An 11,960-nucleotide genomic window follows, 5' to 3' on the forward strand; every position below is an offset into this window, starting at 1 on the left:
TTGTAGCTAAGCCCCCGAGTGGGAGGACTGCTCTCCACTCGTAGGGTTTTTTCAAACTTAGGCGAGTGCTGGACTGTCGTTAAGTCTCTTAGTGAGAGAACTTAGGCGACTGATCGACTGCAGCTAAGCCCCCGACTAGGAGGACTGCTGTCCACTCGGTAGTGTTTTTTCAAACTTAGGCGAGTGCTGGACTGCCGTTAAGTCTCTTAGTGAGAGAACTTAGGCCAGTGGTCGACTGCAGCTAAGACCCTGAGTGGGAGGACTGCTCTCCACTCGGTAGGATTTTTTCAAACTTAGGCGAGTGTTGGACTGCCATTAAGCTTCTTAGTGAGAGAACTTAGGCGAGTGCTCGACTGCAACTAAGCCCCCATGGGAGGATTGCTCTCCACTCCGTAGGATTTTTTCGAACTTAGGCGGAACGGGTTCGTGACTAAGCCCACCCACTGGGGGATTTCAGGAGTAAATAAGAACAACACAATCGAATGAGAGAACCGTAAGCTCTTGTCTTTGATAAACGAATTACAAAAGGTGTTGCTTATTACATTTTATTCAAACGAGTGTTTAAGTATAAAGGGGCGGAGCAGCTCCGCGTTCCAAGCCCGTGGCTCGTCTTTCTGATGCTCGATACCGTAAAGATGGTATGCTCCATTGTGGAGAACTTTGGTGACGATGAAGGGGCCTTCCCAAGTTGGAGCGAGCTTGTGTGGTTTCTGCTGATCCACTCGAAGAACCAAGTCTCCTTCTTGAAAGGCCTGACCGCTCACATTCCTGGCGTGGAATCGACGCAAATCTTGCTGATAAATGGTCAAGCGGATCAAGGCCATCTCTCTTTCCTCCTCTAAGAGATCGACCGAATCTTGCCGGGCCTGCTCTGCTTCTGCTTCGGAGAAGAGTTCAAATCGGGGTGTGTTGTGGAGCAAGTCACTTGGCAGAACAGCTTCGGCTCCATAGACTAAGAAAAAAAGGAGTTCTTCCAGTCGACCGATTAGGAGTTGTCCTTAAACCCCACAGAACTTACGGAAGTTCATCAACCCAAGCACCTGCTGCGTGTTTGAGGTCACGCATCAGTCAGGGCTTCAGTCCTTTGAGAATTAGGCCATTGGCTCTTTCTGCTTGTCCGTTCGACTGCGGGTGAGCAACATAAGCATAGTCGACTCGAGTGCCCTAAGAGGCGCAGAAAATTCTGAACTCATCGGAATCGAAGTTCGATCCGTTATCCGTGATGATGCTGTGTGGGAATCCATATCTGAATGTCAATTCCCTGATAAAACTGACAATGGTGCTAGCGTCAAGGTTCTTGATAGGTTTGGCTTCGATCCATTTGGTAAACTTGTCGACTACAATGAGCACGTGAGTGAAGCTGCTTTTGCCGGTCCTCAGCGGTCCAACCATATCCAGTCCCCAAACAGCGAAGGAACAGACGAGGCGAATGGTCTTCAGGGCTGACGCTGGCTTGTGAGACATATCGGAGTAAAATTGATAGCCTTCACATCTGTCGACTATATCTTTCGCCATCTCATTTGCTTGTGGCCAATAGAATCCAGCTCGGTATGCTTTAGCCACGATGGCCCGAGAGGACGCATGGTGGCCACAGGTCCCTGAGTGGATGTCATTGAGGATCATTTGACCTTCTTCTGGTGTTATGCACTTCTGACCGACTCCAGTCACACTTTCTCTGAACAGCTGCCCTCTTATCACAGTAAAAACTTTAGATCGGCAGACGATCTGTCGAGCTTCTTCTTCATCCTCTGGGAGCTCTTTCCTGAGGATGTACGCAATGTAGGGCATCGTCCAGTCGGGAGTAATGGCCAGAACCTCCATGATTAGGTCAACCACAGCTGGGACCTCGACTTCAGTCGGATCCGTGGCGCTCTTGGGTTGTAGGGGCTCTTCAGTGAAGGGTCTTCCTGAAGTGTCGGTGTGTGAATATGCTCCAAGAACACATTGTTGGGAATGGCTTCTCTCTTGGAACCTATCTTTGCCAATTCATCGGATGCTTGATTTTTCAATCGGGGGATATGGTGGAGTTCTAACCCCTCGAACTTCTTCTCAAGCTTTCTCACCGCGTTGCAGTAACCAGTCATGGCTGGGCTTCTGACGTCCCACTCCTTCATCACTTGATTAACTACCAAATCTGAGTCGCCATAGACCATGAGGCGACGGACGCCGAGTGAGATGGGCATGCGCAACCCATACAGGAGTGCTTCATACTCTGCTTCATTGTTGGAGGAATCAAAGTGAATCTGGAGGATATATCTGAGGTTGTCTCCTCGGGGGGATACCAGAACTACTCCAGCACCAGAACCGTTCAACATCTTGGATCCGTCAAAGAACATGGTCCAGTGCTCAGAGTGAACTTGAGTCGGCAGTTGCTGTTCGATCCACTTGGCGAGGAAATCTGCTATTGCTTGGGACTTGATAGCTTTCTTTGCCTCAAACTTGATATCCAAGGGAAGGAGTTCAATCGCCCATTTTGCCACTCGACCAGTTGCATCCCTGTTGTGCAGAATCTCTAACAATGGAGCGTCGCTGACGACTGTAACAGAGTGATCTGAGAAGTAGTGTGCAGCCTTCTTCGTGGTCATGTAAATTTCATAGACAAGCTTCCGATAGTGAGGATATCTCTGCTTTGACGGGGTCAGGACTTCAGAAATATAATAAACTGGGCGTTGAACTTTGTACGCTTTTCCTTCTTCTTCCCGCTCGACCGTAAGTACTGTACTGACGACTTGTCCAGTGGCTGCTATATAAAGCAAAAGAGGCTCTTTCCTGATTGGAGAAGCAAGCACTGGCTGGGTGGAAAGCAGGGCTTTTAGCTCTACAAATGCTGTATCAGCTTCTGGAGTCCACTCGAACTTATCTGATTTCTTCATCAGTCGGTAAAGAGGCAGCGCCTTTTCACCGAGGCGAGAAATGAATCGACTTAGGGCAGCCAAGCAACCAGTAAGCTTTTGGACATCATGCACACGCACAGGGCGTTTCATTCGGAGTATAGCGCCTACTTTCTATGGGTTAGCATCGATTCCTCGTTCGGAAACAAGAAAACCGAGCAACTTTCCGCATGGCACTCCAAACGTGCACTTTGATGGATTGAGCTTGATATCATACCTTCTGAGGTTGGTAAAGGTTTCAGCGAGGTCGGTTAGCAGGTCGGAACCTTTACGTGACTTAACCACAATGTCATCCATGTATGCTTCCACATTCCGACTGATCCGAGTGAGCAGGCACTTCTGAATCATTCGCATAAATGTGGCTCCGGCATTCTTCAAGCCGAATGGCAATGTGACATAACAGAAGCACCTGAATGGGGTGATAAAAGCTGTCTTTATTTCGTCGGGTCCGTACAGACGGATCTGGTGGTACCCAGAGTAGGCATCCAAAAAGGACAAACGCTCGCACCCAGCAGTCGAGTCGACTATCTGATCGATGCGAGGGAGAGGGAAGTGATCTTTCGGGCAGGCCCGATTGATATGCTTGAAATCGATGCACATGCGGAATGAGTCATCTTTCTTTGGGACCATGACAACATTGGCTAACCACTCGGAGTGGTAAATCTCTCGGATAAACTCAGCTACCAAAAGCTGAGCCACCTCTTTATCGATTGCTTTTCTTTTCTGGATGGCGGACCGTCGAAGATGCTCTTTGACTGGTTTCACTTTCGGGTCAACTCGCAAATGATGCTCAGCCAGTCCCCTGGGAACACATGGCATGTTAGAAGGCTTCCATGCAAAGATGTCCTAGTTCTCATGGAGGAACTGGATGAGCGCTTCTTCCTATTTGGAGTCGAGTGTGGTCGAAATGTGGGTCGGAGCTACATTGGGGTCCGTCGGGTGGATGTGAACAGACTTCATCTCGCCAGACGACTGGAATGCTGAATCCGTGGCTGGCTTCTTGGCTCGCAATAAGGCACTCGGGTCTGCATTTTTCTGGTATTCTTGCAATTCTGCCACGGCCATCTGGGCATTGGCGATCTTTGAGCCCTTCTGGAAACACTCTTCCGCCTTTTTCCGATTACCAGAGATAGTGATCACTCCTCTGGGACCAGGCATCTTCAGTTTGAGGTACACGTAACAAGGTCGAGCCATGAATCATGCATAAGCTGGCCTGCCCAGAATTGCATGATATACACTCTGAAAAATCCATGACTTCAAACGTCAACTTTTCTTTGCGATAATTTTTGGCATCACCAAAAACCACATCGAGTGCAATCTGACCGAGGGACGCAGCCTTCTTGCCTGGGATGACCCCATGGAAACTCATATGGCTTTCACTGAGTCTGGACATCGGAATGCCCATTCCTTTCACCGTTTCTGCATACAGAATGTTTAGGCCACTGCCACCGTCCATCAGGACCTTTGTCAGTCGAGTGCCTTCGACCACCGGGTCGACCACCAGTGCTTGCCTCCCAGGGGTGGTGATGTGCGCTGGATGATCAGACTGGTCGAATGTAATGGCAGTCTGCGACCATTTCAAGTAACTGGGTGTCGCCGGAGCGACCATGTTCACTTCTCTATTGATGACTTTCAATCAAATCTTGTTTTCAACATCAGCAAAAATCATCAGAGTGGAATTCACGTGAGGATAACCATCATCATCTTCTCCTTCACTCTCAGCCTTGTCTGCCTCCTTCTCCTTTTTCTTGGGCTGTTTCTCTCGGAACTGCTGGATCAGGAGCCGACACTGTCGAGTGGTATGCTTCGGGTAAATGAAATTACCTTCTTTGTCTTTTTTGGTGTGGATATGGCACGGCAGATCCAACACGTCATTTCCATCCTGATGTTTTACTTTCTTGGGGTTCCACGGCCCTTTGGGCTTCCCCTTGAACTTTCCTTGAACCACAGCCAAGGCCTCACCCGGAGCAGCTGGTTCGGCCTTGCGTTTTTGTTTCCGACTGGAGTTTCCTGCTCTGGCTTCGTGGGAGACTGCTTTGTGCTTGCCACTCCGCAGTCGCTCCTCCTCTTCACCATTTGCATACTTGGTGGCAATTTCCATCATCCAAGTCAGAGTCATGTTTCCTGTCCGACTGAATTTCAGGTTCAACTCCCGGTACCTGACGCCTTCCTTGAAAGCACAAATTGCCTGATGATCAGAGACATCTTCCACCGTGTGGTGCAGGGTGATCCACCTCTGGATATAATCTCTCAAAGTTTCATTCAGTTTCTGGACGCAACAATGTAATTCTGTCAAACCTGCTGGCCGCTTTCAAGTACCCTCAAACGTTCTGACAAACACTCGGGCAAGATCTTCCCAAGTATAGATGCTGCCAGGTGCCAACTGATTCAGCCACGCCCTCGCCGAGCCCTCCAACATCAGAGGAAGGTGTTTCATGGCCACCTCATCATTGCTGCCACCAATCTAGACAACCACTCGGTAGTCTTCGAGTCAGGTGTCAGGCTTAGACTCTCCGGTGAACTTACTGACTCTAGTCGCCAACCTGAAGTTGGGGGAATCACTGCAGCTCTGATAGCTCTGCTGAAGCACTCTGGGCCAGAGACATGCACCCTATTGCTGGTTTGCGGGCCTCTGTCATGGCCATCTCGGTGAGCTCTGTTTCTGTCGACCAAGCCTTTTACGAGAATAGATCTCGCATCAAAGCCTGGCTCACTGGGGTCGACTGGAATACCTCTTCCGACGCTGTTAGGGCTCCTGTCTTCATGTGGCCGCGGCACGTATGACCCACTCCTTGGAGGAGGCGTGGGCACTCGACGCCGACCATCGCGATCGGCTCGACGATCATACTGCTCTTGGTTTCTATATTGATCATGCCGCTCTCCACGTCCGTCACGCCTCGGGGGCGATCTCGGGCTATGGGCCGGCTGGACCATATCTGCGACCACAGATCTGCTATGGATCCTATCCCGCGACTGAGACACGGCCATATTCTGCTCTCCTGCTGCCCGGAGCAAGGCCCTGATCTGTGCCAGACCTCGGCTAGCTTTTGACTGGGAAGGTTGAATCGACTCTACTATCCGGGCAGCAGCTGCTAGGTTTTGGATCGGTGTCCGGTATACCTGAGCCGGAGGTGGAAAAAGTTGGCGTCGGCTGGACTCAGGAGCACGTTGACGAGCGCGATCGTCGAGTGCACGCTGTAGGTTCTCCAGCCGAGTGCGCTCAGCCAGATTAGCCAAGCGAGCCGGTTCCAAGGCCTGGGCCTCGGGCGTTTCTCTAACTATAGGAGTATGCAGGGCATCCATGTTTCGGTGACGAAGTTCTTCTCTCTGCTGCGAGGAGAAAGGCTCGGGGCGGTACTCCTCGTGCACGCGCGACGGATCGCCGTTCCCGTCACCTCCGTCTTCACGATCGAAGCCAGGAGGACCGCGTGGTCCATTGACCATCAGGACTTCTGCTGCCGAGTCATTGCTGCCGCACTCGGATGCAGTCTCTACGGAGCTAGTCGACAGATCGAACATGCCTTAGAGAGACTCGTCGGGCTCGAGCGCCGTGACTTGAGGGGTGGCCGACTGGCGGGCCACCGCATGCATCACCCACCATTGAATCCTCGACCGGCCGGTGCGCTTGCTCCGGCGGGTCGCAGGGAGGGGGAAAGCCGTTGGAGTCGACTGGTACTGGGTCGACGGTTGCCGCAGGAGGACACCGCGGACGCACGCGTGAAAGTGCGTCACCCCGCGGGCAGGGAGCACGTCGACGTCGAGTGGTGCCTCCTGAAGCCAAGCGGAGTCGTCGGCGACAAACACGAGCGCGCCGAGATGGATATCGCGGCCCTAAGCCAAACCTCCGCCTGGAACCATGATGATGAGGATCGAAAAATTTCAGCTTCTCCAATAAGTCGCTAAGACACCTGCCCCACAGTGGGAACCAACTGTCGTCGATCTAAGACTGACAGTAGAATGGGGGGTAGGTATGAGGAGGCAAGATCCTAGCTATGGAGTAGTTGTACACACGAGTTTTACGAGTTCAGGCCCTTCTCAGAGGAAGTAACAGCCCTACGTCTCGGTGCCCTGAGGCGGTCGAATGGATTATATGTGTGTGTGTGAGTTCACAAAAGTGTGAACCCTTGTCCCAGAGGAGGGAGGTGGCTTATATAGAGTGCGCCAGGACCCCAGCTCCCCTCTGTTACACAGGGTTCAATGCTCATAAAGGAAAGGCGTTACTGGTAACGTCTATAGTAAAATGTCATAAATGCTCATAATGCTATGGTTTAAGTCTTAACCGTTGCAGAGTGGAGGGTTCCTCATCTTCTGGTGGTCGAGTGTCTTCAAGGTGGTCGAGTGAGCGCATCTCCACGGTCGAGTGGATGATGATTTCTCTTCGACTGCTTCTGATTCTTTGTAAAGATGTCCTTGGGGAGGGTATGCTGGACAGGTCCATGACCCTACCCTAGGTACATAGCTTCATCAGCCGGCACTTCCCGTGGTCGCCGCCGCCACGACCCACCTCCAGCCGCCCCCACTGCCCTGGCACAGCAGGCGCCCCCTGCCCCGGCGCTGGTCGAGATCCCGCCGGCGCAGGCCGCCCTCGCGCAAGACGGAGACCCCGACGACACGCTGGGGCTACTTGCGCTGCTGGCCCGGTCGGCAGAGGAGGCGGCGGTGGCCACTCATGAGGAACGAGAGCGGCTGGCGGCCATAGCGGCGGTGCAGGAGCAGCAGGCGCGGGAAGACAACTGGTGGGATTTTAGCGACAACGACGACGACGATGGCGACAATGGCGGCGACTTGGCGAAGGAGAGGCCGGCGCTATGGCACCGGTCGTCGACCTCATCGGCGCCAGCGACGATGAGTAGTCTAGTTTTAGGGGTTTTTATTTAAATTTCGGTCTAAGTTATGTGAGAGCAGTGCTCGGTTATGTTTAGGGTTATGTAAAATATTTTGAATTATGAATGAACTCGAAATCGCTTATCTGAAAAAAATCCATATGTTTAATTTGATGTTAGTCGTGCAACTTCGGAAAATAAACGAAAACATGCATTTCAACGTTACGAGACGATAATCGACACACAAATTGTATTAAAATCAGTCGCCAAACGCATGCATGGGGCCTTCCCTCATACCCGAACGGTCTCCGGAGAACTTGTCATGGATGCACACCAAAAACATATTGCGTCACGTCTGGGGTGTGGTATGTGGTGTTTTCACGAAAAAATTATTAAAAAATCTTAAAGCGATAAAAAAGCCAGAAAACTTTTCATGCATCCTAATGATCATGGTGGAACACTATAGAAAAAATATGGGTACATTTGAAGGCTGTCGAGAAAAAAACTCCTTTCGGACGGGGCCTTCGATCCTGCCCGAACGGTCTCCGGAGAAGGAGGCCAATTTTTCGACATATTCAGAATGACCTCAATTTTTGCAAGTGAGTTGGTATGCCCACCCCCACAATCAATACAAGAATTGAACGTATTTGGACATCAAAAACATGTTGCGTCACGTCCAGGGGTGTGGTATGTGGTGTTTTCACCGAAACAATTATAGAAAATTCATAAAGTAAAAAAAAGCCACAAAACTTGGCATGCCTCCTAGTGATGATGGTGGAACACTATGGAAAAAAATTTATTTCATCTCAAGGATGTCCAAAAAAGTCCTTTTGAACAGGTCCTGCAGTCCTGCCCGAACGGTATCCGGAGAACGAGGTCAATTTTCTGACATATTCGGAATGACCTCAACTTTTGCAAGTGAGTTGGTATGGTCACACTGACATTCAATCCAAGAATTGAACGTATTTGAACACCAAAAACATGTTGTGTCACATTCGGGGTGTGCTATGTGCTGTTTTCACAAAAAAAATTATAGAAAATTCATAAAGCGATAAAAAAGATAGAAAACTTGGCATGCATCCTAGTGATGATGGTGGAACACTAATAAAAAATTTGAGTTCATTTCAATGATGTCGAAAAAAAACTCCTTTCGGACGGGTCCTTCAGTCCTGCCCGAACGGTCTCCGAAGAAGGAGGTCAATTTTTCGACATATTCGGAATGACCTCAACTTTTGCAAGTGAGTTGGTATGGTCACCTTGACATTCAATCCAAAAATTGAACGTATTTGAACACCAAAAACATGTTCTGTCACGTCCGGGGTGTGCTATGTGCTGTTTTCACCGAAAAAAATATAGAAAATTCATAAAGCGATAAAAAAGATAGAAAACTTGGCATGCATCCTAGTGATGATGGTGTAACACTATGGAAAAAATTTGAGTTCATCTCAAGGATGTCGAAAAAAAACTCCTTTCGGACAGGTCTTTCAGTCCTGCCCGAACGGTCTCCGGAGAAGGAGGTCAATTTTTCGACATATTCGGAATGACCTCAACTTTTGCAAGCGAGTTTGTATGGTCTCCCTGACATTCAATCCAAGAATTGAACGTATTTGAACACCAAAAACATGTTGTGTCACGTTCGGGCTGTGCTATGTGCTGTTTGCACCGAAAAAATTATAGAACATTCATAAAGCGATAAAAAATATAGAAAACTTGGCATGCATCCTAGTAATGATGGTGGAACACTATAATTTTTTTATAGAAGGCAAAAAATAGTGATGCAAAAAAATAAGCCCACCTGTGATTGCATGCCGCAACAACGCTTAATCGGTCCGGCCCGATCAAGCCGGTTGGCGAAAGGGCCGGCCTTTCGGCCCAGCTACGTCCTGCAGCACAGGCCAACGGGGCAGTGGCGGGATGGGGCGGGAATCAGAGGAGTCCGAAACGGTGGTGGGAGGTTGGTATATAAGGCGGTTGCGGCGTCGTTCGGCGGGCGAGGTGGGACTAAACTTTAGTCCTCACCCCCGCCGACCCTGCCCCCGCACCACGCGCACACTCAATGGACCGTCCCACGTGCGCCGTCGCGCACAGTCATTGGGCCGTCGCGCACAGGCAAGACATTTGTTTTTTTTAAAATAGTATTATGTTTTTTAGGTATTTATGCCTTTCGTTATCGTATAAAAAAATTCTATAATGAATAAAAATCGATACGTAATATAGAATTGTTAACTATATTTATTATAATAATAATGAGTTGTTTATTACAATTTATAGGAAAAAATAATGAGTTTTTTATAATTAATTGCTAAAACAATAATGAGTTTTCTGATAATTAATTGATAATGAGTTTTTTGTAATGACTATTTTAATCAATTATTTGTGTAGATTAGTAATTACATTTTTAATATTTATGTAATGTTAATTAATGTCTAAAAAATACTTAACATATATGCAAAGTTTAGTACTGTAATGTGTTGCATTAATGGCTAATTGTTTTTACATAATAATAATGCGTTGTTTTTTATAATTTATAAGTAAGAATAATGAGTTTTTTTATTACAATTTATAGGTAAAAATAATCAGTTTATATTTTAATTTTGTATGAGTTTTGTGTTAATGCCTAACATTTTTCAGCTTATTAAAAAATATTAATAAGTTTATTGCTATAACTAATAATTTGGAAACGACCGTTCATGAAAAACAGTACTTCACACAGAATTTATTAAGTAGTTAAATTAAAAACACTACTTAATATAGAATTTATTAAGTAATTATATTACAAAGAGTACTTAATACATAATTTATTTCGTATTGACATTATACATATGATGGTAGATATTACTAATGTTATTTGGGTTCATTTGAAGGATGTCAAAAAAATATTGTAGATAGCACTAATGAAATTTGCATAGTGTGGCAAATAATAAAAAAATAAGACAGATAGTAATGATATGATTTGAGTTTATACTGCTCGTATTATGGACGCACTGCCCGGACAGTGTAATGAGCTCATTACACTGTCCGGGCAGTGCGGCAGTGCCGCCCCTAGCAGTGCAAAGTCAAACCAAATTATTACTAACTGTCTCATATAGCAATGTGCACGAACGCGGGTATATAAGCCGGTCGTGGCGTCCCTTGGCACGCACGGTGGGACTAAAAAAGCGCCCCTTCCGCCTCCCCCCGCGCCGTGACTCATAGAAGGCAATAAAATTGTGATGCAAAAAAATAAGCCCGCCTATGCTTGCATGCCGCAACTGCGCTTAATCGGTCCGGCCCGATCAAACCGGGCAGCGAAAGGGCCAGCCTTTCGGCCCAGCTACGTCCTGCAGCACAGTCAAATGGGGCAGTGGCGGGACGGGATAGGAATCAGAGGAGTTCAAAAGTGAGGTGGGAGGCAGGTATATAAGGCGGTCGCGGCATCGTTCGGCGGGCGAGGTGGGACTAAAGTTTAGTCGGGACCCCCACCGACCCTGCCCCCGCACCGCGCGCACAATGAACGAGTCAGCCTACGTGCGCCCTCGCGCACAATCACTGGGCCGGCCAACGCGCGGTGTCATTGTTTTTTTTGTTATTTGTTTATTGTTTCAAAAATAATATTAAGTTTTTTAATAAATGTTGTATTGTATAAATAATAATGAAAAGTCCTACGTATTGTACAAATGTTCAATAATTTTTGATGTGTTTTGCATTAATGGCTAAAGTAGTTTTCATAATAGTAAAGATTTTTTTGTTATAATTTAAAAGTAATAATAATTTGGAAAATACCCTTCTAAAAAACACTACTTGATATAGAATTTATTTAGTAGTTATGTTAAAAACAATACTTAATATATAATTTATTATGTAATTATATTAAAAACATTACTTAATATAGAATTGAATTCAGGGATAAAAACCATAAAACAATTCATATCCGATCAATGCCGGTTGCATGGGTGGTACGAGGTGGCATGCACGAAACGTCACCCAATTTTGGGAGGCAGTGGGCATGCCCATCTTAGGGCCCCACGCGAGATTTGAACGAATTCGGGCACCAAACGCACGTCGCGTCACGCCCGGTCAGTGTTTTCGGTGCGTTTCACGAAGAAAACCATAGGAAATTCATACGGTGCCGAAAAATTATGAAAACTTTTATGCATGATGGACCTGGCGATGAGTGCGCGTGCAAAAAGTTTGGGGTCCACCGGCTGAGTCAGAAAAGAGAACGCGGTACGGGGCTGACATCGTTCATATCCGATCAGTGCCGGTT

Source organism: Triticum dicoccoides, chromosome 3A (assembly GCF_002162155.2).
Source record: "Triticum dicoccoides isolate Atlit2015 ecotype Zavitan chromosome 3A, WEW_v2.0, whole genome shotgun sequence".
In the NCBI taxonomy this organism is placed as follows: domain Eukaryota; kingdom Viridiplantae; phylum Streptophyta; class Magnoliopsida; order Poales; family Poaceae; genus Triticum; species Triticum dicoccoides.